Here is a 27,795-nt window from a genome sequence, read left to right on the forward strand (position 1 = left end):
CCCTATGTGCAGAAATGTAGCAAAGTTCAATGATGCAGAAGTTTCAAAATGATAAAAAAAGTTGACAATGTAGAATGCTTATACCATTAGTGTATTGTATTGTTGGTATCCTGCCAGCATTCTTGGGTTCTGTGGCATCGAGATTGTATTTCCAAGTGACGATTGAATTGAAGGATTTAGCAATGGGTTGTACTGCAAGTACGGTGCAACCATTTGATTTGTCATAAACTCCAAATGACCCTATAAAAATGATAGATACATGTCAGTAAAAGTAAATTTTCTATGTGAAACAAGCAAGATCATTTTATACTCTCGATATGCTTTCAGGTTGTACTCGTAAAGAATCACTGGCCTTCTTTTTCTGCGTTGTTTTTGCTATCTCAAAGCCACCAGTTGGTTGCAGTGACATTGAGACTGTATTACCAAGTGATGGCTGCACTGAAGCATTTAGGAATGGGTTGTACTGTAGTTGCGGCACACCCATTTGATGTGCCATAGTTTCGAAATGACCCTATAAAAAGTGATTGATGAATGTTAGCAAAATTTATTTCTATGTGAAACAAGTGTGACAGTTTTATACCGTTGATGTGCTTGTAAGTTGTGCCTGTAGAGAATTGTTTGTCTTCTTTTTTGTTTTTCCTTTCACCAAGCCACAAGTGGGTTGTGGTGACATCAACATTGTGTTACCAAGTGATTGCTGCATTGAAGCATTTAGGAATGGGTTGTACTGCAATTGCGGTGCACCCATTTGATTTGTCAGAAGCTCCAAACGACCCTATAAAAAGTGATAGATAAATGTGAGTAAAATTAAATTTTCTATGTGAAACAAGTGGGACAGTTTCAGACCATTGATGTGCTTTCATGTTGAACTTGTAAAGGATCATTTTTCTTCTTTTTCTTCTTTGTTATTGCTTTCTCCAATCCACCAATGGGTCTTGCTGATCCTCGTGCAGTCTTCTCCTTCTCCTTAATACCTCTCGGCTTGGCAAGCCCCTCGTTGTGTTTTGAAACTCTACTAGAGTCGATAAGTGGACCTGCAACTATAAAGTGAAATGCAAGTCTTATACAAAACTGTATGCAATTAGTAGTACAATATATACCTTGTGAAACAGACGAGTTGCCCAAATCTGGATCAGGAGGGTCATGATCAGTTCTTATTTTCAAGTGTTTCTCCACAGCTTGTGCTAGCTGCTCTGCGCATTTAGCAACCATATCATATGTTTCGTCGGATTCAGAGGCACGAGCAGCTATTTTCACAAACATTCTGCACAACTCCTTGTAGTAGTTTGACATTTTTGCTTTTCGATCCTCATGCAGATTGCGATTGCTTGTTATCTCTAGAACTTTGGCATCTATTGTCCACCTTTTCAATATATATTGTTCAGGGATATGCTTGATATTATTGATATCAAGTACCTTTAAGCAATGACGGCACAAAATTCCAGCGAATTCAAACTTCTTACAACTACAATTCACCTTTTGTTCATTTGGAGCAAATCTAACAACATGCTCACGTTTTGTGTCATGAAATTTTACCATATAAACCTTCTGCTCTGTATCACTGTCATCACAAAGGAATGTGTCATAGTTCAGGGTCAGAAGCACTTCCTCCTGAAATATCTTGAATATTGCTGGAGTATATGTAGTTACAGCTTGCCTTAATATATAGCTTGATTCTGCCTTCATCTTGGGAGTAGTTTGTGATGCCTTGAAGTCACACTTCACTTCTTCAAATCTTTTATCTGCAACAAGCCGTTCGAAATGCTCGAAAAAAGTAAGCATGTCATACTTAATACTGATGTAACGCTTCAGTTCATTGTTCATGCTTTCACTTCTTTGGGTAGTGCTCATGTGGGCAGAGAATGTATTTCTACCATACACTAGTGCCCACTGTTCCCTTTTCTCGAACAACCTTTGAAGCCATGTATTCTCACGTAGTCCATGCTTATCAAGCATATCATTCCATGCACTTATAAATTCTTCTTCTTCCTCTATGTCATAGATACAATGCTGGAAATCACTATTGAACTTCTTATATTCTGGAACAACTCCACCAAGGTGCTTGCAAGCATTTTGATTCATGTGCCACACACAAAGTCTATGGTGAGAGTGAGGTAGGACTTCACTGATTGCCTTGGCCATTGCTGCATCTTCATCAGTTAGAATTGTCTGTGGATGTTTCCCTGACATAACTTTTAGAAAAGTTCTAAAAAGCCAACCAAAACTTTCAGCAGTTTCATCATAGAGAAGTGCAGCACCAAACACAATAGTTTTCTTGTGATTATTCACCCCAACAATCAAACCAAATGGACGCCCATCATTTAGTTTCCTATATGTGGTGTCAAAGCTTATGACATCACCGAAAGTTGCATAGTCTGAGACCATTTTGGAGTCAGCCCAAAAAATATTAGTTATCAAATCGTCCTCATCTACTTGAATTGAATAAAAAAACTTGACATCTTCTGCTACCTTCTTCTCCATGTATTCTAACACTCCCCCTGTATCACCTTTCGCTGCTTGTAATGTTCTTTTCGAGTACAACCGATTTTTCATGTCTTGCGGGATAAAACCAAGGTTCTCCTGTCCACATGCTTCTTTGGCCATAAGATCAATAGTTGCTTTATTTGAAATGCCTACAGACTTTGCGACCTCTGCAGCCGCTATCTGTGCATCGGTAACTTTTCTGTGAGATCTCAAGTATTGGGCCATGGTTCCAGTAGCAAGAATGTGGTTATGTGTCTCCTCAAATTCATACACCTGATAAAATCCATTCCTAAGACTTATTTTCATATGTGCATTACATCCACATCGTGATTCAGGCCTACTATAACTGAATGTATCTTCTCTCTTATCTTCAGCTCGAGTTCCTAGTAGTTGAAAATATTGTCTTAGTGCATCTAAAAATTATTATACTCCAAACAAATTACAAGTGGTCAATACCTTGACGAGAACAGAAAAATGTCCTCTGTTGTATTGTATTAGAGTTCTTTACTTTATGCTTACTGCCTCTCCGGACGCTAAAACCCATAACTTCAGCATACTTGTTATAAAAGGAATAAGCCTCCTCATCAGATAAAAAATTCATTCCAATCTTTGGTACTCTTTCATTAATACGATCTTTCGCATTGGTAGCTGCGGTTTCTTGCACATCCTGTATCAATTAATATACATTTTTAGTTAATACACAGATGTAAAACAACCATGTTTATTTGCATTGCAAGATGGAGACTAGAAAGATGAAAGGAGGATATGAAGAATACAAGTGAGAATCTCACTTTTGGTGTTTCTGATCCATTATCATCATGGTTCCCATGACCACTCCCTGGAGAAGCCATCAGGGAGGACAAGAAGATCCTTCTTCAATCTCTAGGTCGCTCCAGACTCGAGACGTTGCATCTGCTTGACGCCACTGATTGATGAATGATAAGAGTCAGCTAGTTGTTTCAGCAGTCTCTGTTAATCTTTGTATTTTCTGATTGATTCCAATGCAGCAGCGTGAGATTTGGAGACAAGGATGCAGTCCTCTGTATCCCTGATTATTGGCGGGATTAAGAGATTTGATTTGACGGGATTAAGAGATCTGATTGGGTGGGATTATTTCCCTCCATTTTTGTATTCAGTTTTGGTGATCTGCAAGTATTACGGGTCCAAGTGAAAGAGGTGAGGAATACGACGGGGCAGCGGTGTACTAGTCGATGGGTATTTCGGGATTTTTTTTCTGCGGCTAAAAAGGGCCACGGGAGGGGGAGGCATGGATGGGTGACGCGTGTCAGCGGCGCACAGATGGGCGCACGCCGGGGCGCAGGCAAGCCCCGTCCGTGGAGTGGAGTGGTACACCTGACCTTTGATTGCTTGTCTCCTCTCCTACCACGACGCCTGCCTGCCTGCTACGTACTAGTACTCGATTGTCCACATTATTAACTGCACCCGAAAGTAATAATAACATTCCAATCTCTTCCAGGGAAGAACAAGTAATGAAGCAACGATTCTCGTAAATGTCTTGATGGATTGGCTATCTACGAGCACTCCAAATCGCCCAAAGTAGGACAATCATCTGCGGACACATGCATCTTCATGCATCGCAAAAAGCCACTTCTTGCCATTGGGAAGCAGTAGCACATCATATTCCCCGTGTAGGTTGTGGGATAGTGATCCAACGCGCACCCTCGCCCGCGGGAATGGGCCAGCCTGTTCGTGTGTTCTGCATTTTTTCTGTTTGGCTTTGTTTCATGTTTATTTTTCTCTTAAAATTCATCAACTTTTTCTAAATAATCCTTCGAACTTATGATTTGTCCAAAATGTTGAACAAATTTCAAATTCATGTATTTTTTTTAAATTAGTGAATATTTTTTGAATCTGAAAACAACTTTGGAAATTCATGAATATTTTATCAAACTCGTCAACATCGTGTTTGAATCTCAAGTTCATGTTTTTTATTTAGTGATTTTTTCTGAAATTAGTGAAAAAGTGAACTCACAAATAGTTTTTAGAATTCTGAATATTTTTTGTATTCGCCAACATTTCTTGAAAGTCATGAACAGTTTTTAACACACATTTGTTTAATTCATATGTTTTTTTCGAATTAACATTGTTTTGAAGTGACAAACACTTTTAGGGAATCATGAACATTATATAGTTCAGGAATCGTTTTCCAAATCTATGAACATTTTATAAATAGCAAACATTTTTTGAAGTCACGAACATTCTTCAGAATTAACAAACTCTTTTTAAAACTAAGAATTTTTTTCAAAAACATATTTTTTTATATCTGCAGCATCTGGTTTTTTAGCCCGTTTTTGAAAAAGAAAATAAAAAATTCTCTAAACCGGCCAGACCTTTTGGAGGAGAAGCAACAAAATGGGCCGGCCTACAAAGCGGCGTCTCGTCCGGCCGTTACCGAGGAGGACTCTTGTGGCTCGGTTTCTGCGGCGCAGCCGCAAGCAACCGATCGAGGAGGCCGCCGCCCCGACCCTGCTGCCTGCTGCCTCCACAGAAACCCCGACACGATCAGGCGACTTGGTCAGGCCTCCAGAGAAACTCCGACTCAAAAACCCACACCCTGCTCCCTCCAAAGAAAGAAGGAAAGTATCTCTAGCAGATAAAGCTTTCAATCTGCTGGAAGATCGCCGGAGGTACTAGGTAGTAGTACGTTACAAGCGAGTCTTCTTTGCTGCTCCTCGTCCTCATCCTGTACGTACGTGTCTAGTACTAGTACTAGTAATATTCTTCATTAATTCTTAATAATTGTTTTTGTGTTCCATTTGATTCCTTTTCAGCTTGTTGCATACTTACATTTGTTGCCTGAATGAATGGCTTCCTTACATTCGTATCATCATTCATTCATTCATTGAAACACAGGGATTTCTTCTTCTTGCAACTTGCAAGTTAAGGATGACGGCATCCAACGCAAATTCCTCATGTAATTGGTAACTCATTCTGCTTTTTGCCTATTCTATTTCTATTCTCCACACCTTACATATATCTATATGCTCAACCCTTCGGAATTTTTTTTATACACAAGTTCGAATACCCAGTCCTCGGAGGGGGCAGCTGACCAGGGTGATAACCTTTCGAGGCTGTTCACGGACTTCGCCGTGGACAACACGTTCGCAGAGGCGCGTATCAGGGCCGCTTTCTACCCCAAATTCAAAAATGACAAGTCCGATCAACAGGTTTTTAATCAACGCTTACTTTCTAAATCTTCCACTGCTTAATTAATTGCACTTTGGGACTCCCGGCCCATTTAGATTTTGGGAATGGGGTTTTAATTAAAAACCTTTAGTGGGAACCCAACCTTACCCCCCCTGTTTTGTGATGGCAGACACGGACTCGGATGATTGAGATGGTGTCGTGTGGCTCAGCTACCATGGAGGTATGTTTGATTTCTTCTTCTTTTGCCGTTTGGTTAATTAATTACTGGTTTTATTTTAGCTAACTGCTTGCAGTGATGACGGTTAAAATGTGTTCACCCTACAAAGATAACTTTTTCTCCAGGTTACGCTCAAGCATTCAGGATCTCTATTCATGTATGCCGGTCACCTTGGTGGAGCATATTCCAAGAACAGCTTTGGAAATATGTAGGCGCCGCTAGTTTGTCTTCTTGTTCTTTGTTTGTTGAGCTGTTTATTTAACCGAATGAAGGTGTAATTCCTTACTTCTTTGGGGATATGTAGCTACACTGCTGTGGGCGTTTTTGTCCTGGACCGTATGTTTCGTGAAGCTTGGGGGAACGAAGCACCTAGAAAGCAAGCCGAATTTAACGATGTTCTTGAGGTATCCCATGCATGCCAGTGCAACTTTCTCAACAACTACATGCCTTTTTGCTCTCTAACCTTTCTTTGATACATACTAGTTTATTGGAATTTTAAACACTCATCAAGAATGTTAAGTTTACTATTAGGGCTTTTCATCGTTTGCATTTCTGCTTGTCAGCTGTTTTCTTAAAATTACTGATTTTGCCGCCGTTCTGTGCTTCTAGAAAAAACGGATAAACATTTCAATGGAACTTGTGACGGCTGTATTAGGAGACCATGGGCAAAGGCCAAATGATGATTATGGTATGATGCCTGATTACTTCACCTATTTAACCGTGACATCAATTTTCAGTCCATGAATTTTACCATTCTTGCTAGTCCTTTTTTTGCACAAAATCTCTTTTGAATGCATATTTATATCTTTTATGTTGGCCTTTATGCAGCCGTGGTTATAGCTGTAACAGAGTTAGGTCATGGAAAACCAAGGTTCTATTCTACTCCACAAGTGATTGCCTTTTGTCTAGAATGGCGCCTACCAACAAATCATGTGTGGCTATTTTCCACAAGGTGGTCATCTGACAAGTTTATGTTTCCTACGCCGAAGTATTTGACTGCCTTGCTTGATATAAGTTTCCATTCTGAAGCTGTTTGAGATGAGATGCATCTTCATAATTGTTCTTTTAATGAGACTACAAGAGGGTTAAACAGTTTGTTGCCACTAATTTAGTTATTAATATTCCTTGTGTATGAGCCATTATTATTGCCGTGCCCTAAAAAAGTGCATATCTCTTCAGTCTTCACTGCTGGGTCTTCTCCTAATATTATTATTCTTTATCTTTACATCTTTGCAAGGAAATCTCAAAGTAGGAAATGCATACTAGTAGGAAAAGTTAATATCTCTAAAGCAAGGCCGCTCACATGTAGGATGTGGTATTCAAGAATTTTTCTGCCATGTGAAATATGTGTAGTTTTGTCAATTGTGACTAGTTTAAGTTTAAATTGTGGTTGGTGCTCTTGTATTAAATTGTGGTTTGCTACCTCTGACATCAATGGTCCTGAATGTGTTAATAGCCAAATGGAGAATTGGGGAACATCAGTAAGTAAACAGAAAGAGCTTTGCAAACTGTTGGATGAATGGTATATTACTAACTTCTTTCTCTTCGTTCATAGGAGTTTTTTTTTACCAAACTACATATGTTTCTTTTAATTTTATTGGTTTGCCAAACAAAATAGGGCTGTGTATATTACAAGCAAGTGCGGAAATAAGCCACCCTCGTCCTCGACGTATCTTAGCGAGGCAGAGCCTTTCCTTGAACAATATGCTAAAGCAAACCAGGATTTGATAGGGGCTACCGGTGACTTGGTTCAACCGTCTAGTCCTACTACGTCCCTTCAATGGTGTTTCAAAACCCGAGGGCCTTATCGTCTTCTTTCCTGGTAAATTCTGTTTTTCCTTATAACAGTTTTTAAGGTTTACGTTTCATCTTGAGTTGCTTTCAGTCATTAGAATAACTGAGGATATTGCTCTCAAGCAAGATTAAAAAACTTGATGAATCATCATTCGTATAGGTCATCTTTTCACTGCCAAGTTTCAATTTAATGATGATTTTCTAATTCCCATTATGTCCTTGTTATATTATTTTGTTCTCCGTCAGGTATACCTGGTTGTGCAAAGTCTGCTCTATGCAAGGAACTATTGAAAATGCCTGGTGGCCTTGGTGATAATCGCCCTCTTCATTGTTTGATGGGAGATCTTATTAAAAAACGTATGCAGCATTTGGCAGTATTCTTTGGTTGATATGTTTATATCATAGGACCAAAATATAGATTCAATACACTTCTATTTTGCCCTTTTTGCAAACTATCTGCCCTTACAGGATACTGGCAAAAGGTTGCTGACGACCAGAAAAAGGAACCATTTACAATAACCCTCGCTGACAAAAACGCACCAAATGAGCAAGTGTGGAGGCAGGCAAGATTGCTACTTTCAAATTACAAGATGGAGTCAATGTTATTTCTTTCACATGCTACATACAGTTTAGAAAGAAAGAACTGAACTTGTGGTCCATTTATATATTGTAGATTAACGATATGTGTGGGACCACAAAAGCGGCTGCTGTTCCTGCTGTTCCTGATTCTGAAGGTAATTAGTTATCTGTATTCTTTATAAAAAAATTTTATTTCATGCTTTTTCTGCCACTTGACATAAAAAAACAAACCCCAGATTATTTAGATTCTACTAGAAGAATGTTATTCCCGTCTTCACTGTCTATATCTCTATTTATGAAGCGTTTGTAATTTTTCTTCATTTCCTTGAAACTGCAGGCACCGATACAAATCCATTTTCTTTTGAGGCTCTTGCTGTTTTCATGTTTCGTGTACTCCAGCGGGTCAATCATGAGGTATACAAATCCATTTTCTCTTCAAGCTCTTGCTGTTTTCAAGTTTTCTGTATATTGTAAATTGTCCTCTAACATGTTATGACTACATATCTACATATAAAGGGAAATCTGGACAAGGCATCACCGGATGCTGGTAAGGTTTTGCTAAGGTTTTACAACCTCTATGATGGCAAGGTATGCCCTTTCCTAAAAATACAGTTTGAGATCATATTGGAATGTTATACCATGTTATCAGTGTTGCATTCAAGAAAAATGCACTTCCAGAATCGACGAGAATTCGAAGGCCAACTGTATGAGCGTTTCGGCTCCTTGGTTAAGATGCCTCTCCTCAAGCCAGATAGGTAGAGATTTTTACATATTCCTGAAGCCAGAGAAACATGCCATTTTTGTTGGTCTTAAAAAAACTTGTATTTACTGAACTGCTACCTGGTTCTCCTATTTTTAGAGCTCCATTGCCTGGTGATGTCAATAGTATCTTAGACGAGGGGCTTAGCGGCTTAGCTTATTCATATTGCATCGAAGCAGGCATTTAAGAAGGTATGGAACTGCTACCTCTTAACCCCCGAGTACAAATTAAGCTACTGCTGTGTCAGCTGATAATGTTCGCAGAACTAGTGTGGAATAGTCAAATAGTCATCAAAATCATGATTCTTTATAATCTGGCTGATTTGATCAATAATGTCGAATCAGAGTGGAGCCATCGGAATGGGCACAGTGGGGGGAGAGGTTGCGCGAGATCTTGTTTGAGAATGCTGATTATCTTAAATCCATTCAGGTAAACATATCTCATGTATTTATTTGTCAGTGAAAATCTGTATTCTTTTCAGGAAACACTTAACTTTATGGACTGACGTGTTGTATTGATTTGAGTCGAAGTACATACAGTAGGCTTACAAGAGAACATACACAAACCCTAAACTTGGTTGGAAACACCATATATTAATTGTACCACCGTCTCTACTTTCGGGCACCTACACTCACACATTTGGGTACCAACCTAATCCATTGGGTAATAACTAATAACACCCTTTTTACAGTCACAAGTTTGGAATATTAGCCTTAACATTTAATCTCATCTCTGATTTAGCAATAGCAATTGAGATGACTTTACATTGCTATGTGAGGTGCTTTGATCAGGAGGGAGTTATTGGCTAGCAATAGCATTCACCGATCCTGCCTACCAAAAGTCTGAAACCATCAAAGTTTACAATTTCAGCGCACAGAAAGATGTTCCCTGAGGAAAAAGATAATTGATTTCTTTGGCTCTAATGTCTAGGTTCCGTTTGAGGCTGCGGTGAAAGAAGTAGTGGAACAGTTAAAGGCTGTGGCAAAAGGTGATATCAAACCACCTGATATTGCCAAGCGGAGGTTGGGCAATATCGTTTTTGCTGCTGTTACATTATCCCTGGCAGACGTATTGGGCCTTGTCCGGAAGGTAACAAGTGTATGCTCATCTTATATGGTATATTCTCCAATAAGATGTATTGGACGATGCTCTGAATCTAACCGGATCATGCATATTGCACAACTGAACTCAACAGGTTGCAGAGAAGGACACTGATGTCAACAATTTTCTCAACGGCCTAAAATTAGAGGATAGCCTGAAGAACAAGGTGCATGTCACCCTCGCCCACAAAAGGGCCCATGGTGTAGCCGCGGTTGCAAGTTATGCGGTCTACGAGAAGCAGGAACTCCACGTATCGTTTAATGCTTTCTTCTACACCGAGAACATGGCTGCCCTCGAGGCACAGATCGGAACGGTAAATGGTGAGACTATTGTCTGCAGAAATGATTGGCCACATGTTACTCTATGGACAGCCGCAGGCGTGGCACCAAAGGAAGCAAACACACTGCCACAGCTGGTTTCCCAGGGAAAAGCAAAGCGGGTGCTGGTCGACCCTCCTATCACCATCTCTGGAGTTGTCGACTTGAACTGTTCTTAGATTAGATATATTTGTGGTGCAAAAGTGAATATAAGAGTCAGGAGTCATTAGGTAGCTGATGGTGGTGACGGCTTTGTCAATGTTAGTTTAAATTTCATGCCACAAAGTCCTCCATATTACTGTTCACAATTTGTATGAGGCTTTTGGAGCTTGATCTCTAAACACTTGAGCAGTGAATGCATTACCACAACCTCGTTTCCTTTTGATAGTATCGACATATTTATGGACTTCTTGGACCACATAAATATGAAAATGAGTCTTGAGGCTTGACCAACACTTATCCTCGGCATCTTGAAGGGTAGTTGAACTTTCCTAAAATATACTCAAGCAAAACATTAGTCCAACAATATGTATGTTGACATGATACCAAAACCATAAAGGGAGTGGATGTGCTTTCACTCTTGTTCCTTGACTTGACAACAGATCAAGGCTCCTGCCCTAGATCTTCCCCCTCAAGAACCGTTACGCTAGATCATTGCACATCCTGAAACACTCCCAAAGGCATTCATATGTAGTCATATTATTCAGTTTATCGGGTGGTGCACTTATCCTTCTTGAACCGGAGCTTCCCCTTGAGGTTATCGAACTCCCAAATGTGCTCTTGCATGTGCACGTTACCCAAAATGGACGGCCCCACCTCCCGACCCCAAAAGCCGAGGCACGCAAATCTGGGCACCACCTCCGGCATGAGCATGCCTGTGGGGCTTGGCTCCAGCCTCGCGCCGCCCTGTAACACCAGCACCAACTTTGGCACAATTACTTCGGGCGCCAGGTTCACGCCGTCCCACTTGTAGCAGTGTTCAAACCCGGTCACCTCGTCCACCTTCTCCAGCATTGGGTCTAGGTGCCTCGCGAGCACCCGCGTCACTACACCGTACGCTAGCTCCATCACCAACGTCATGGAGGTGCCCATGTCCGTGTTCAGTCCGACGTGAATGCGGTAATCCCACGCCTCTGACGGGATGTTGTCTAGGCACTGCCCGTTCTTGAACACGCTCGTGACTTGCGCGTCCAAGGTAGGCGCATTCATCAAGTACACGATGTTCGTCTCACTGGCCCCTTCGCCAGCCTCCATGGTCATGTTCGGCCCGAAGATCAGGTAGCTGGAGGACTCACACCCGTTGTGCGTCGCCAGCACGCACAAGGAGAAGAGGCCATGGAAGCTCTTCCTAGCGATGGTGCGGAATGACATGGCCTAGTTGCCCAGCGTCAGCATGCCGTCGTGCGTCACCACGCTCCCGCTAGCCTCGTACGTAGAGCACCCCAACACCAGCCCCGACAACCGCGCCTGCCGCCCGCCCGAGACCGCCACGTCGTCGTCTCATGCCCGCAGATGTCGCGGGTCACCGTGCTGTCCAACACCATCTGGTCGTAGCTTCATGACTCGTTGTGGTCAGGCGTCTTGCACGCCACATGCGGAAAATGGCCGCAGTGAGAAAATTTTGTTACGATGGGAAAATTTTGTTTTTGCCATTCTAGATTTTGCCAATTTTCCTTATGCCACTCTAGATTTTGACATTTCAGTATTGCCACTCTTAGCTTTTGAAAATATCACAATTGCCATTATGTGGCAATAGCAAATTAATTTTATTTCACTTTTGCCACTCTAGCTTTTGACAATGTATCACAATTGCCACTCTAATTTATTTTGGTTTTGCCACGGAATGGCAATTGTGATAATTGTCAAAAGCTAAGAGTGGCAGAACTGAAATGTCAAAATCTAGAGTGCATAAGGAAAATTGGCAAAATCTAGAGTGGCAAAAACAAAATTTTCTCTATTACGATCGTCACCGAACTTTAAGCGTGCGGACCCTACGGGTTCGAGAACTATGTAGACATGACCGAGACACGTCTCCGGTCAATAACCAATAGCGGAACCTGGATGCTCATATTGGCTCCTACATATTCTACGAAAATCTTTATCGGTCAGACCGCATAACAACATACGTTGTTCCCTTTGTCATCGGTATGTTACTTGCCCGAGATTCGATCGTCGGTATCTCAATACCTAGTTCAATCTCGTTACCGGCAAGTCTCTTTACTCGTTCCGTAACACATCATCCCGCAACTAACTCATTAATTGCAATGCTTGCAAGGCTTATAGTGATGTGCATTACCAAGTGGGCCTAGAGATACCTCTCCGACAATCGGAGTGACAAATCCTAACCTCGAAATACGCCAACCCAACAAGTACCATCGGAGACACCTGTTATAACGCCCTCGATGCGGCTATATCTCCCACGTGTCGAAGCACGACTTAGAGGCATAACCGCATTGAAAGCAATGTCGCAAGTGAGGTAATCTTCACACAACCCATGTAATACATAAGGGAAAAAGATACATAGTTGGCTTACAATCGCCACTTCACACAATTACAGGAATAAAGCATTACATCATTCAAATACAATCAGGGTCCGACTACGGAGCCAAAATAAAAGAAGACTACCCCAGATGCGACAAGGTCCCCGATCGACCCCAACTGGGCTCCACTACTGATCAACTAGAACGAAACAACACAAAGGACAAGATCTTCAAAGAGCTCCTCCTTGAGCTTGGTTGCGTCATCTGCACGGACTCATCGGGACCTGCAAGCTGGTTTTGGAAGAATCTGTGAGTCACGGGGACTTAGCAATCTCACACCCTCGCAATCAAGACTATTTAAGCTTATGGGTAAGGTAAAGGTATGAGGTGGAGCTGCAGCAAGCGACTAGCATATATGGTGGCTAACAAACGCAAATGAGAGCGAGAAGAGAAGGCAAAGCACGGTCGAGAAACTATGATCAAGAAGTGATCCTAGAACGACCTACGTCAAGCATAACTCCAACACCGTGTTCACTTCCCGGACTCCGCCGGAAAGAGACCATCACAGTTACACACACGGTTGATGTATTTTAATTAAGGTCAACTTCAGGTTTTCTACAACCGGACATTAACAAATTCCTATCTGCCCATAACCGCGGGCACGGCTTTCAAAGTTCAAATCCCTGCAGGGGTGTCCCAACTTAGCCCATGACAAGCTCTCATGGTCAACGGAGGATATTCCTTCTAGCAGGAAGACCCGATCAGAATCGGAATCCCGGTTACAAGACTTTTCGACAATGTAAAACTAAACCAGCAACACCACCCGAATGTGCCGACAAATCCCGATAGGAGCCACACATATCTCTTTCTCAGGGCACACTCAGATTGTCCTAGGTACGGGTAGGCCAGCCCAGAGTTTCCCCTGGTGGCCACCGGCAGCTGACAGGTTGGACCAACACTCAGAGAAGCACTGGCCCGGGGGGGGGGGGGGTTAAAATAAAGATGACCCTTGAGTCTGCAGAACCCAAGGGAAAGAAAAGGCTAGGTCGCGAATGGTAAAGCCAATGTTGGGCATTGCTGGAGGAGTTTTACTCAAGGCGAACTGTCAAGGGGTTCCCATTATTACCCAACCGCGTAAGGAACGCAAAATCCGGGAACATAACACCGATATGACGGAAACTAGGGCGGCAAGAGTGGAACAAAACACCAGGCATAAGGCCGAGACTTCCACCCTTTACCAAGTATATAGATGCATTAATTATATAAGATATATTGTGATATCCCAACAAGTAAACATGTTCCAACAAGGAACAACATCTCCATGTTCCAACAAGGAACAAACTTCAATCTTCACCTGCAACTAACAACGCTATAAGAGGGGCTGAGCAAAGCGGTAACATAGCCAAACAACGGTTTGCTAGGATGAGGTGGGTTAGGGCTTGGTTCAACAATATGGGAGGCATGATAAGCAAGTGGTAGGTATCGCAGCATAGGCATAGCAAAAGAGCGAGCAACTAGCAAACAAAGATAGAAGTGATTTCGAGGGTGGTCATCTTGCCTGAAATCCCGCAAGGAAGAAGAACGAGTCCATGAAGGAGACAAACGAACGTAGATGAACGGGTCCACACAAACGCGACGTTATCGAATCCAACCCGAAGAAGCAAACACCGGAAAGAAGCACACAACATAGTAAACAACCACCACATAGACATGGCATGATGCACAACCAAGTATGATGCATGTCCGGTTTAAAGAGGGCATGGCATGGCAAAGTGCACAAGCAATCCTACAAATTAAGTGGAGCTCAATATGCAACGGAGTTGCATATTGAAGAAAACACCACATGACTTATTTAGTTCTCTCTCGTTTATGTACCCAACAAGATTAAATGTTGTTAGCATGGCAAGAGATGAAGCATAAAGAAACTATCTATCTAGGCAAGTTTAAATGAGGCCGGAAATAACAAACAACAATTCCGGAAACTCCTCATGTGCATATTTTTAGGTTTGGTACTGTTCTGTCCTAAACACAATTTTAGAGGTATTAAACATGCAAAACAAGTACACCATGTTAAACTACGCATTTTTCTACCCCATTTACATATAAAGTTTATTAAAAACCGAGCTACGGTTATTTAGTTATGAATTTAATCATTTTAACATGGCAATAGGCAAATATAAGCAAACATCATTTTAATCATTTCAAACATGCAAGAAAGTTGGATATTATTATCCTACACAAAATTCTAAGCAACTTTCATATATTAAGTTTTTACATATGATGCATGGTTTGAGAGTTATAATATGCATGAAGTATAGAGTTCAATCTGTAAATATGCAGTGCACTGGTAATTAGGAAATTCGCAGGTCAGGGAAAAAAATGCTATCGGGCCGAAACTGCAGGCTGGCCCAACAGTAGAAATAAGACAAAAGGAGGGGCGCTGTGGGTGGCCTCACCCATGGGCTTCAGCCCGTTTGAGGGGGAGGGGGTAGGCCGGCTCGCTCGGGCGGAGTTGGGCCAGGGTACTGAAGATGCGGGGCAGAATGAGGCCGAGGAGAGGTGGGCCGCTGGGCCTGGAATCGCGACGAGGCCGAGTCCAGGCGCCGTGGATCTGGCGGTTGACTCGATCGAGTCAACGTGGTCGAGCGGTCGCTGGCGCTGGTCGTCGTTCTGAAAGAGAAAAGGCAGCGACGGGTACAGGGCGCCGCGGGAACAGGCAAGGGCGGTGCAGGGCCGGGACGGCGCGGGATCCAGCCGTAGAGACGAGCTGGCGTCAAGGTGCGGCGGCGCTCGCGGGGTCTAGCGAGGACACGTCTTGAGGCGGGGTCGTGGGGCTCCGGCAGCAGGGAGGTCGCTGGCGGTGGGACTCCTCCTGTTGACGACCCAAGACAGAGGGAGTGATATGAGAGCGAGCGAGAGAGAATAAAACGCGGGGAAGGAGGACGAGAAGGGCGACAGAGCTCCGGCCTAGTAGCAGCGGTGGTCGACGGGCGCGCTGAAGCGATGGATCGAGCCTTGCTCGGGCGGACAGGGTCTCAGGCGAGTCGAGGTGGGGTTGAGGGCGACGAGGAGAAGCACGAGGTGCTCATGCGGCCGGAGTGGCACCGGGGCTGGTCCTGGTGGTGCTCGACGATGCAAGGGCCCCGGTGGTGCTGCTTCTTGCCGTGGCGCGTGAGGAAGCAGAGGAGCTTGTGCGTGAGGCTGCAGGTGCAGGGTCCTGGTGAAGCGGTCGCTGGTGACGGGAGGAGGCGCTGACTTGCTGGAAGAGCAAGGTAAGGAGTAGGAGGCGCCAGGGAAGGAGAGGAGGCCGAGGGGATCGGTCCAGTGGCTGGTGGCAACGACGATTTGGTGCGGATCTGGATTGGGAGGAGTTGGTGAATCGAGAGGGGAGCGAGGGGTGCAGTGGTTGGTTTGGAGCGGATCCCGATGGGAGAAGTGGGTGGCAGCGCAGCGACGGGACAGGAGGAGGATTTCTAGGGTTTTCCAAATTAGGTATGGGATGACTATATATATAGCAGGGGAATTTTGGATAGGGGCTAAACCGTCCCTCCGATCGTAATCAGACGGTCAGGAAAAATAGGCTAGGGCGTCCAAATAAGAAAACGGAGACATTTTATAGATGTTTGGGGATGATCCGGACACAACGGTAACGACTGTCCGGGTCGGGTTCGGGACAACTTTTCGGACACGCGCGCGAGGAGGGTCGCAGGCTAACGAGAGAGGTTAGGTAGGGCCTAGCGGTGAGAGGTAGTGCAGAAGGCAAAGGGCTGATAAGAGAGAAGAGGAGAGGCCCGGCGACTGTTTCCGGAGACCGAAAACGTCCGACGTTAGACCGGCTATACTTCCGCTGTAGTTAATCGTTGGGGCGTCAAACGAACTCCGATTGCGATGAAACTTGGCAGGCGGTCTACCTACACTATAACAAGACCGCACGCCAACTCTCATCCCATTCCGAGAATATTTTCCGGCCACTTATAAAATACTATTTTGGACATGTCGCGGGCGCGTGCAAGTGTGTCTGGGCTCAGAACGGACAACATACGGACTGGGGGAACCCGAACGAATACAAGTTTTGAAAACATGATGATGCAATGCACATGATGACATGACAAAGATGCAACACGTAAGTGAATTACATGGCAAGGACAACGAATAACTGGAGGACACCTGGCACATCGGTCTCGGGGCGTCACAACACTCCACCACTACGAGAGGATCTCGTCCCGAGATCTAGAATGGCACCGGAGGGAAAACGGAGGAGGAAGAGGAAGAGAGGAGGTAAAACTAAGTTGCTCCTTTGACAAACGAGTGAGACCAAAGAACCTTGAAAAAGGTTAAACCATTTCGAGAAAAGAATACAACGGAGATAAATGAAGTTGAAAACACTCTATTAGCAAAGAGGAACAATGAAGAACAACTTTGGGCAGCACTCCGGTTGAGAAGAAAAGGAATAGAATATGAACTTGGTAAGATGAGGAGATACTTGACGAAATCACAACATATTGCCTTCAGAACAAAAGAATAGACGATAAATAATTGAAATAGGAGAACGGAGAAGAAAATGCCAACTTCTGCCACAGAAGAGCTTGAAAAGGCATCCTTAGGGGAAGGGTCGAACGAAATTGTTGGAAAACCAACAACGAAAAGAATAAGCTTGAAATGGTCTTATGCAATACATCTCAAATTATGAGGTGACAACCTGCCACTCACGGGAAAAATAATTGGATTGATATGAACAAGGAGACGAGAAAATATTTCACCGGGAGGGTAAAAGAAGAACTTGGGTCACTTATGAGCACCATAGATAGCAACAATCCTTAGGGAAGGCTTTAGGTGAAACATGACACAAGATAGCTCCAACTAGTTGGTTGGTGGATTTAAAATACCTCATTCTTAATAACATGTGAATCATGAAACATGAACTCAAATTATCAAGAATGACATAATACCACCTCCAATGATAAGGTAGAAAGAATTGTACTCCGGATTGCAAGATGAAGAATGCTTGAGCTCCTCTGAAAAGAATGTCGATGAACCCTTTGAGAAGGAATTAAATCTTTGATGAACCATCATGTTGAGCCTCCATGAAGACCTCCGAAAAACAAAAGGAAGATCAAACGGAAGGAAAGAGAAGTTGAAAACACAAGGTGAAACCTTGCGATGATTTAGATGAATCTTCGTGGTGGCATACTTGAAAGAGCTTGGAACTCCGGGAAAAGAAAGGAATAAAGCATCTCAAGCCGAGAATGTGATATGATGAACCACTCCGAAAAGAAGAAATTAGAATGCTTGGATGAAACAAGAATAAGAATTATGTTATGCGTATCCTTCACCAATTTAGATTGATGACAAGCAATGGATTTGGCATACTACTTATTCTCGTAGAAAGGATTAAGATAGATATGGAGCAAACTTGAGAAGGTATTGAACGAACCACCGGAAGGGTCGAAACAACGAATAAATTGAGATGGTGACCAAGGAAGAGAACTCTTGAACGGACCACCGTAAGAATTGAAAATGATCGAAGTAGGGGTGAATCACCGGTAAGAATTAGCAAATGAACGAAGGTGCTTGAGACAAACTAGATACATGAGAATGAAGGGATCACGAACTGAATAGAGAATATTTGAATGATGCACCGGTAAAATTGGAGAATGTCAACTGAAAGCTGAGAATGAATACACCTGAATTGATGGACTCCAGATAATCAAACTGAGAAGATTCTTGAATTGCCCCGGATAGGTGAAAAGAATTCTCACAATCAAACAATTATGAGAGGATGGCCTCGAACTAGAACCACGAATCTCTGAGAGAACGGATAAGATTTTGAGGAAAACTCTTCTTCAGTCTTCAAAATCTGAGAATAACCACGAGAAACACCACCATGAATCGTTGAGACACTCCGGAATGATTAAAAGAGGAGAGGTTGAGCCAAAGATGAAAATAATTTGAAAGATCTTGGAGAAAAACATATGACAGATGATGAATCATTCTTACGTCAAACTTTAAAAGAATTTGAGGACAGCTCCGGACAAATAAGAAGAGTCAGGTAAGATCCTGGGAAAAGACCTGTGGGTTAGGGCCCACTGAAAAGATACACCGTAGAACGATTTTGAAAAGGGATTGCACCGGTTGATATAAAAGGCTTGAATGAGATAACATCCTTGAAAGATCTCGAACGAAAGTAGAGTGGAAACATGAATCTTCGAGATATCTGAGCACTCCGGAACAAATGATTAGCTAGAAATGGATGATTGAGAGGTGCACCGGCAAGAAAAACATTTGAAACGAGTTAAAGGATATGATCAACACCAAAAGCTTGAATTGAATCCACCGAAAAAGAAAAGGAATGAGGAATGACGAACTAGAAGCTCCGTTAGAATCTTCATGAGAAACAGCGGGTAAGAACATTGACGGAAAAGAATGGAAACACTTCACATCAATAAGATGGTACTTGATTAAGAAATCTTATTCCTCGAAGAAAGTGGGTGGGAGGGTGGGAAAAACAAAGGCAACTTGGAGATGGATGAAACAAACACTATTGAGAAGAACTGATCATTGATCTTGCGGAAGTTGAAATGATCGGATCCACTTGAAGAGAAGCACACCGGTTAAAAAAGGATTGACATAACAATCTCGATTATCAAGGAAGGATTTAGTATCCACATCGGAGTATGTGAACACCACTTAGACAAGGGATGGAATCAACATTTGACTTCGAAGCAACTCGAATACCACAACTAAAAACAAAACAAGGATTGGCTTGCAGAATAAGCCGGAACAAACATATGATAGAGATCTCGTTTGAAGTTTTCATGGTGGGGCCTACACAGGCTCGATCGTACAACACCATCATGTACAAGGCAATGCACATGACATACGAAGCGTCCCCAAGTCGGCATAGCCAAGGACTCTTTAAGACACAACGAGACCACTGTAAAACCAACCGTGAATAGGCGGACCACTAGACGTCGAACCCCAATTTCATATCATACATCTGTCGGAAAGATATCCTAAGAGCTACTTGAATTCCCACTTATAAACTCCCGAAATTTTCCGGTTATGCAATCAGGTGTTGGGGATACAGGGGAAGCATAATATCTCACCCAAACTAGCAAATCCTACATCCAGCTGTATCCGTCCTTCAACACATAACCAAGAAACCTTCGGAAATCTTCTACCTCAACCTTCGAAAAGCATCCGTTATACGAGTTATGGAAATACTCCCGAACTCCCGCCCCAATACTAGGTGGCGTCGAGGTTATCTCACCAACAACTGCATAAAAGAGATTTTCGATGTCGGCGAAATGAAACTCAGGTATTCCAGAACTGCAATGATAAAATTGCGACGACAACACCTCGGAGCTCAACTCCCGGGACACTTCCACAACCCCTAAATGTTAGGAGGCACCAAGAACAATGTTCTCGTCACAAAACCATCGAAACGATTCCAAGATACCTGCGTGATCCTAAATTTTTTTAGTGAAATTTGAGAAGAGAAGAGTCAAAACTCTATGTCAGGATGCCTTACCAGAGCGATGAGGAGACTGGGGAGTAAAAAGAATTCCTAAACTCTCCGATATATAATTCCTAAATGACTCAAAACATTTTTCTAGACTCAACAACGGCTGCTAAAAACGATCAAGCAATGGGGGCTCCTAAGGTCGGGGAAGGCTCTGATTACCAACTTATAACGCCCTCGATGCGGCTATATCTCCCACGTGTCGAAGCACGACTTAGAGGCATAACCGCATTGAAAGCAATGTCGCAAGTGAGGTAATCTTCACACAACCCATGTAATACATAAGGGAAAAAGATACATAGTTGGCTTACAATCGCCACTTCACACAAGTACAGGAATAAAGCATTACATCATCCAAATACAATCAGGGCCCGACTACGGAGCCAAAATAAAAGAAGACTACCCCAGATGCAACAAGGTCCCTGATCGACCCCAACTGGGCTCCACTACTGATCAACTAGAACGAAACAACACAAAGGACAAGATCTTCAAAGAGCTCCTCCTTGAGCTTGGTTGCGTCATCTGCACGGACTCATCGGGACCTGCAAGATGGTTTTGGAAGAATCTGTGAGTCACGGGGACTCAGCAATCTCACACCCTCGCAATCAAGACTACTTACGCTTATGGGTAAGGTAAAAGTATGAGGTGGAGCTGCAGCAAGCGACTAGCATATATGGTGGCTAACAAACGCAAATGAGAGCGAGAAGAGAAGGCAAAGCACGGTCGAGAAACTATGATCAAGAAGTGATCCTAGAACGACCTACGTCAAGCATAACTCCAACACCGTGTTCACTTCCCGGACTCCGCCGGAAAGAGACCATCACGGTTACACACACGGTTGATGTATTTTAATTAAGGTCAACTTCAGGTTTTCTACAACCGGACATTAACAAATTCCCATCTGCCCATAACCACGGGCACGGCTTTCAAAAGTTCAAATCCCTGCAGGGGTGTCCCAACTTAGCCCATGACAAGCTCTCACGGTCAATGAAGGATATTCCTTCTAGCGGGAAGACCCGATCAGACTCGGAATCCCGGTTACAAGACTTTTCGACAAGGTAAAACTAAACCAGCAACACCGCCCGAATGTGCCGACAAATCCCGATAGGAGCTGCACATATCTCTTTCTCAGGGCACACTCAGATTGTCCTAGGTATGGGTAGGCCAGCCCAGAGTTGCCCCTGGTGGCCACCGGCAGCTGACAGGTTGGACCAACACTCAGAGGAGCACTGGCCCGGGGGGGTTAAAATAAAGATGACCCTTGAGTCTGCAGAACCCAAGGGAAAGAAAAGGCTAGGTTGCGAATGGTAAAACCAATGTTGGGCATTGGTGGAGGAGTTTTACTCAAGGCGAACTGTCAAGGGGTTCCCATTATTACCCAACCGCGTAAGGAATGCAAAATCCGGGAACATAACACCGATATGACGGAAACTAGGGCGGCAAGAGTGGAACAAAACACCAGGCATAAAGCCGAGCCTTCCACCCTTTACCAAGTATATAGATGCATTAATTAAATAAGATATATTGTGATATCCCAACAAGTAAACATGTTCCAACAAGGAACAACATCTCCATGTTCCAACAAGGAACAAACTTCAATCTTCACCTGCAACTAACAACGCTATAAGAGGGGCTGAGCAAAGCGGTAACATAGCCAAACAACGGTTTGCTAGGACAAGGTGGGTTAGGGCTTGGTTCAACAATATGGGAGGCATGATAAGCAAGTGGTAGGTATCGCAACATAGGCATAGCAAAAGAGCGAGCAACTAGCAAGCAAAGATAGAAGTGATTTCGAGGGTATGGTCATCTTGCCTGAAATCCCGCAAGGAAGAAGAACGAGTACATGAAGAAGACAAATGAACGTAGACGAACGGGTCCTCACAAACGCGACGTTATCGAATCCAACCCGAAGAAGCAAACACCGGAAAGAAGCACACAACATAGTAAACAACCACCACATAGACATGGCATGATGCACAGCCAAGTATGATGCATGTCGGGTTTAAAGAGGGCATGGCATGGCAAAGTGCACAAGCAATCCTACAAATTAAGTGGAGCTCAATATGCAATGGAGTTGGATATTGAAGAAAACACCACATGACTTATTTAGTTCTCTCTCGTTTATGTACCCAACAAGATTAAATGTTGTTAGCATGGCAAGAGATGAAGCATAAAGAAACTATCTATCTAGGCAAGTTTAAATGAGGCCGGAAATAACAAACAACAATTCCGGAAACTCCTCATGTGCATATTTTTAGGTTTGGTACTGTTCTGTCCTAAACACAATTTAGAGGTATTAAACATGCAAAACAAGTACACCATGTTAAACTATGCATTTTTCTACCCCATTTACATATAAAGTTTATTAAAAAACGAGCTACGGTTATTTAGTTATGAATTTAATCATTTTAACATGGCAATAGGCAAATATAAGCAAACATCATTTTAATCATTTTGAACATGCAAGAAAGTTGGATATTATTATCCTACACAAAATTCTAAGCAACTTTCATATATTAAGTTTTTACATATGATGCATGGTTTGAGAGTTATAATATGCATGAAGTATAGAGTTCAATCTGTAAATATGCAGTGCACTGGTAATTAGGAAATTCGCAGGTCAGGGAAAAAAATGCTATCAGGCCGAAACTGCAGGCTGGATCAATAGTAGAAATAAGACAAAAGGAGGGGCACTGTGGGTGGCCTCACCCATGGGCTTCAGCCCGTTTGAAGGGGAGGGGGTAGGCCGGCTCGCTCGGGCGGAGTTGGGCCAGGGCACTGAAGATGCGGGGCAGAATGAGGCCGAGGAGAGGCAGCCCACTGGGCCTGGAATCGCGACGAGGCCGGGTCCAGGCACCGTGGATCTGGCAGTTGACTCGATCGAGTCAACGTGGTCGAGCGGTCGCTGGCGCTGGTCGTCGTTCTGAAAGAGAAAAGGCAGCGACGGGTATAGGGCGCCGCGGGAACAGGCAAGGGCGGTGCAGGGTCGGGACGGCGCGGGATCCATCCGTAGAGACAAGCTGGCATCAAGGTGCGGCGGCTCTCGCGGGGTCCGGCGAGGACACGTCTTGAGGCGGGGTCGTGGGGCTCCGGCAGCAGGGAGGTCGCTGGCAGCGGGACTCCTCCTGTTGACGACGCAAGACAGAGGGAGTGATATGAGAGCGAGAGAGAGAGAGAAGAAAACGCGGGGAAGGAGGACGAGAAGGGCGACAGAGCTCCGGCCTAGTAGCAACGGTGGTCAACGGGCGCGCTGAAGCGATGTATCGAGCCTTGCTCGGGCGGACAGGGTCTCAGGAGAGTCGAGGCGGGGTTGAGGGCGACGAGGAGAAGCACGAGGTGCTCGGGCGGCCGGAGTGGCACTGGGGCTGGTCCTGGTGGTGCTCGACGATGCAAGGGCCCCGGTGGTGCTGCTTCTTGCCGTGGCGCGTGAGGAAGCAGAGGAGCTTGTGCGCGAGGCTGCAGGTGCAGGGCCTGGTGAAGCGGTCGCCGGCGACGGGAGGAGGTGCTGACTTGCTGGAAGAGCAAGGTAAGGAGTAGGAGGCGCCAGGGAAGGAGAGGAGGCCGAGGGGATCGGTCCAGTGGCTGGTGGCAACGGCGATTTGGTGCGGATCTGGATTGGGAGGAGTTGGTGAATCGAGACGGGAGCGAGGGGTGCAGTGGTTGGTTTGGAGCGGATCCCGATGGGAGAAGTGGGTGGCGGCGCAATGACGGGACAGGAGGAGGATTTCTAGGGTTTTCCAAATTAGGTATGGGATGGACTATATATATAGCAGGGGAATTTTGGATAGGGGCTAAACCGTCCCTCCGATCGTAATCGGACGGTCTGGAAAAATAGGCTAAGGTGTCCAAATAAGAAAACAGAGACATTTTATAGATGTTTGGGGATGATCCGGACACAACGGTAACGACTGTACGGGTCGGGTTCGGGACAACTTTTCGAACACGCGCGCGAGGAGGGTCGCAGGCTGACGAGAGAGGTTAGGTAGGGCCTAGCGGTGAGAGGTAGTGCAGAAGGCAAAGGGCTGAGAAGAGAGAAGAGGAGAGTCCCGACGACTGTTTCCGGAGACCGAAAACGTCCGACGTTAGACCGGCTATACTGCCGCTGTAGTTAATCGTTGGGGCGTCAAACGAACTCCGAGTGCGATGAAACTTGGCAGGCGGTCTACCTACACTATAACAAGACCGCACGCCAACTCTTATCCCATTCTGAGAACATTTTCCGGCCACTTACAAAATACTATTTCGGACATGTCGCGGGCGCGTGCAAGTGTGTCTGGGCTCAGAACGGACAACAGACGGACTGGGGGAACCCGAACGAATACAAGTTTTGAAAACATGATGATGCAATGCACATGATGACATGACAAAGATGCAACAGGCAAGCGAATGACATGGCAAGGACAGCGAATAACTGGAGGACACCTGGCACATCGGTCTCGGGGCGTCACACCTGTAGAGCACCTTTATAATCACCCAGTTACGTTGTGACGTTTGGTAGCACACAAAGTGTTCCTCCGGTAAACGGGAGTTGCATAATCTCATAGTCATAGGAACATGTATAAGTCATGAAGAAAGCAATAGCAACAATCTAAACGATCAAGTGCTATGCTAACGGAATGGGTCAAGTCAATCACATCATTCTCCAATGATGTGATCCCGTTAATCAAATAACAACTCATGTCTATGGCCAGGAAACTTAATCATCTTTGATTCAACGAGCTAGTCAAGTAGAGGCATACTAGTGACATACTGTTTGTCTATGTATTCACACATGTATTATGTTTCCGATTAATACAATTGTAGCATGAATAATAAACATTTATCATGATATAAGGAAATAAATAATAACTTTATTATTGCCTCTAGGGCATATTTCCTTCAGTCTCCCACTTGCACTAGAGTCAATAATCTTGTTCACATCGCCATGTGATTTAACATCAATAGTTCACATCACCATGTGATTAACACCCATAGTTCACATCGTCATGTGACCAACACCCAAAGGGTTTACTAGATTCAATAATCTAGTTCACATCGCTATGTGATTAACGCCCAAAGAGTACTAAGGTGTGATCATGTTTTGCTTGTGAGAGAAGTTTAGTCAACGGGTCTGCCACATTCAGATCCGTAAGTATTTTGCAAATTTCTATGTCAACAACGCTCTGCACGGAGCTACTCTAGCTAATTGCTCCCACTTTCAATATGCATCCAGATTGAGACTTAGAGTCATCTGGATTAGTGTCAAAACTTGCATCGATGTAACCCTTTACGACGAACCTTTTTGTCACCTCCATAATTGAGAAACATATCCTTATACCACTAAGGATAATTTTGACCGCTGTCCAGTGATCTACTCCTAGATCACTATTGTACTCCCTTGCCAAAAACAGTGTAGGGTATACAATAGATCTGGTACACAACATGGCATACTTTATAGAACCTATGGCCAAGGCATAGGGAATGACTTTCATTCTCTCTCTATCTTCTGCCGTGGTCGGGTTTTGAGTCTTACTCAATTTCACACCTTGTAACACAAGCAAGAACTCCTTCTTTGACTGTTCCATTTTGAACTACTTCAAAATCTTGTCAAGGTATGTACTCATTGAAAAACTTATCAAGCGTCTTGATCTATCTCTATAGATCTTGATGCTCAATATGTAAGTAGCTTCACCGAGGTCTTTCTTTGAAAAACTCCTTTCAAACATTCCTTTATGCTTTGCAGAATAATTCTACATTATCTCTGATCAACAATATGTCATTCACATATACTTATCAGAAATGCTGTAGTGCTCCCACTCACTTCCTTGTAAATACAGGCTTCACCACAAGTCTGTATAAAACTATATGCTTTGATCAACTTATCAAAGCGTATATTCCAACTCTGAGATGCTTGCACCAGTCCATAGATGGATCGCTGGAGCTTGCATATTTTGTTAGCACCTTTAGGATTGACAAAACTTTCTTGTTGTATCATATACATTTTGGGGAACGTAGCAGAATTTTAAAATTTTCTACGCATCACCAAGATCAATCTATGGAGTCATCTAGCAACGAGGGAGAGAGGAGTGCATCTACATACCCTTGTAGATCGCGCGCGGAAGCGTTCAAGAGAACGGGGTTGATGGAGTCGTACTCGACGTGATCCAAATCACCGATGACCTAGTGCCGAACGGACGGCACCTCCGCATTCAACACACGTACGGTTGGGAAGACGTCTCCTCCTTCTTGATCCAGCAAGGGGGAAGGAGAGGTTGATGAAGATCCAGCAGCACGACAACGTGGTGGTGGATGCAGCAGGATCCCGGCAGGGCTTCGCCAAGCGTAAGCGGGGAGGAGAGGTGTTACGGAGGCAGAGGGAGGCGCCAAGAGCAAGGGGTGCGGCTGCCCTCCCTCCCCCCTCTTTATATAGGGGCCTTGGGGGGGGGCGCCAGCCCTAGGAGATGAATCTCCAAGGGGGGGCGGCGGCCAAGGGGTGGCTTCCCCCCCAAGCCAAGTGGGGGGCGCCCCCACCCCTAGGGTTTCCCAACCCTAGGCGCAGGGGAGACCCAAGGGGGGCGCACCAGCCCACCAGGGGCTGGTTCCCCTCCCACTTCAGCCCATGGGGCCCTCCGGGATAGGTGGCCCCACCCGCTGGACCCCCGGGACCCTTCCGATGGTCCTGGTACAATACCGGCGACCCCCGAAACCTTCCCGATGGCCGAAACTGGACTTCCTATATATAAATCTTTACCTCCGGACCATTCCGGAACTCCTCATGATGTCCGGGATCTCATCCGGGACTCCGAACAACTTTCGGGTTACTACATACTAATATCTCTACAACCCTAGCGTCACCGAACCTTAAGTGTGTAGACCATACGGGTTTGGGAGACATGCAGACATGACCGAGACGCCTCTCCGGTCAATAACCAACAGCGGGATCTGGATACCCATGTTGGCTCCCACATGCTCCATGATGATCTCATCGGATGAACCACGATGTCGAGGATTCAATCAATCCGTATGCAATTCCCTTTGTCAATCGGTACGTTACTTGCCCTAGACTCGATCGTCGGTATCCCAATACCTCGTTCAATCTCGTTACCGGCAAGTCACTTTACTCGTACCATAATGCATGATCCCGTGATCAACCACTTGGTCACATTGAGCTCATTATGATGATGCATTACCGAGTGGGCCTAGAGATACCTCTCCGTCATGCGGAGTGACAAATCCCAGTCTCGATTCGTGCCAACCCAACATACACTTTCGGAGATACCTGTAGTGTACCTTTATAGTCACCCAGTTACGTTGTGATGTTTGGCACACCCAAAGCACTCCTACGGTATCCGGGAGTTGCACAATCTCATGGTCTAAGGAAATGATACTTGACA

At 44.4% G+C, this 27,795-nt stretch overlaps 2 pseudogenes; one reads left to right on the forward strand and one right to left on the reverse strand.

The window, feature by feature from the left end:
* Window positions 1-2,629: 2,629 nt before the first annotated feature.
* LOC125533244 (tRNA ligase 1-like) lies at window positions 2,630-10,599 on the forward strand (annotated as a pseudogene).
* A 529-nt stretch (window positions 10,600-11,128) lies between these two features.
* LOC125533243 (aspartic proteinase NANA, chloroplast-like) lies at window positions 11,129-12,163 on the reverse strand (annotated as a pseudogene).
* Between the last annotated feature and the right edge of the window lie 15,632 nt (window positions 12,164-27,795).

This window comes from Triticum urartu, chromosome 1A, assembly GCF_056163025.1.
Source record: "Triticum urartu cultivar PI428250 chromosome 1A, HENAU_Tu73, whole genome shotgun sequence".
NCBI classification, from domain to species: Eukaryota; Viridiplantae; Streptophyta; class Magnoliopsida; order Poales; family Poaceae; genus Triticum; species Triticum urartu.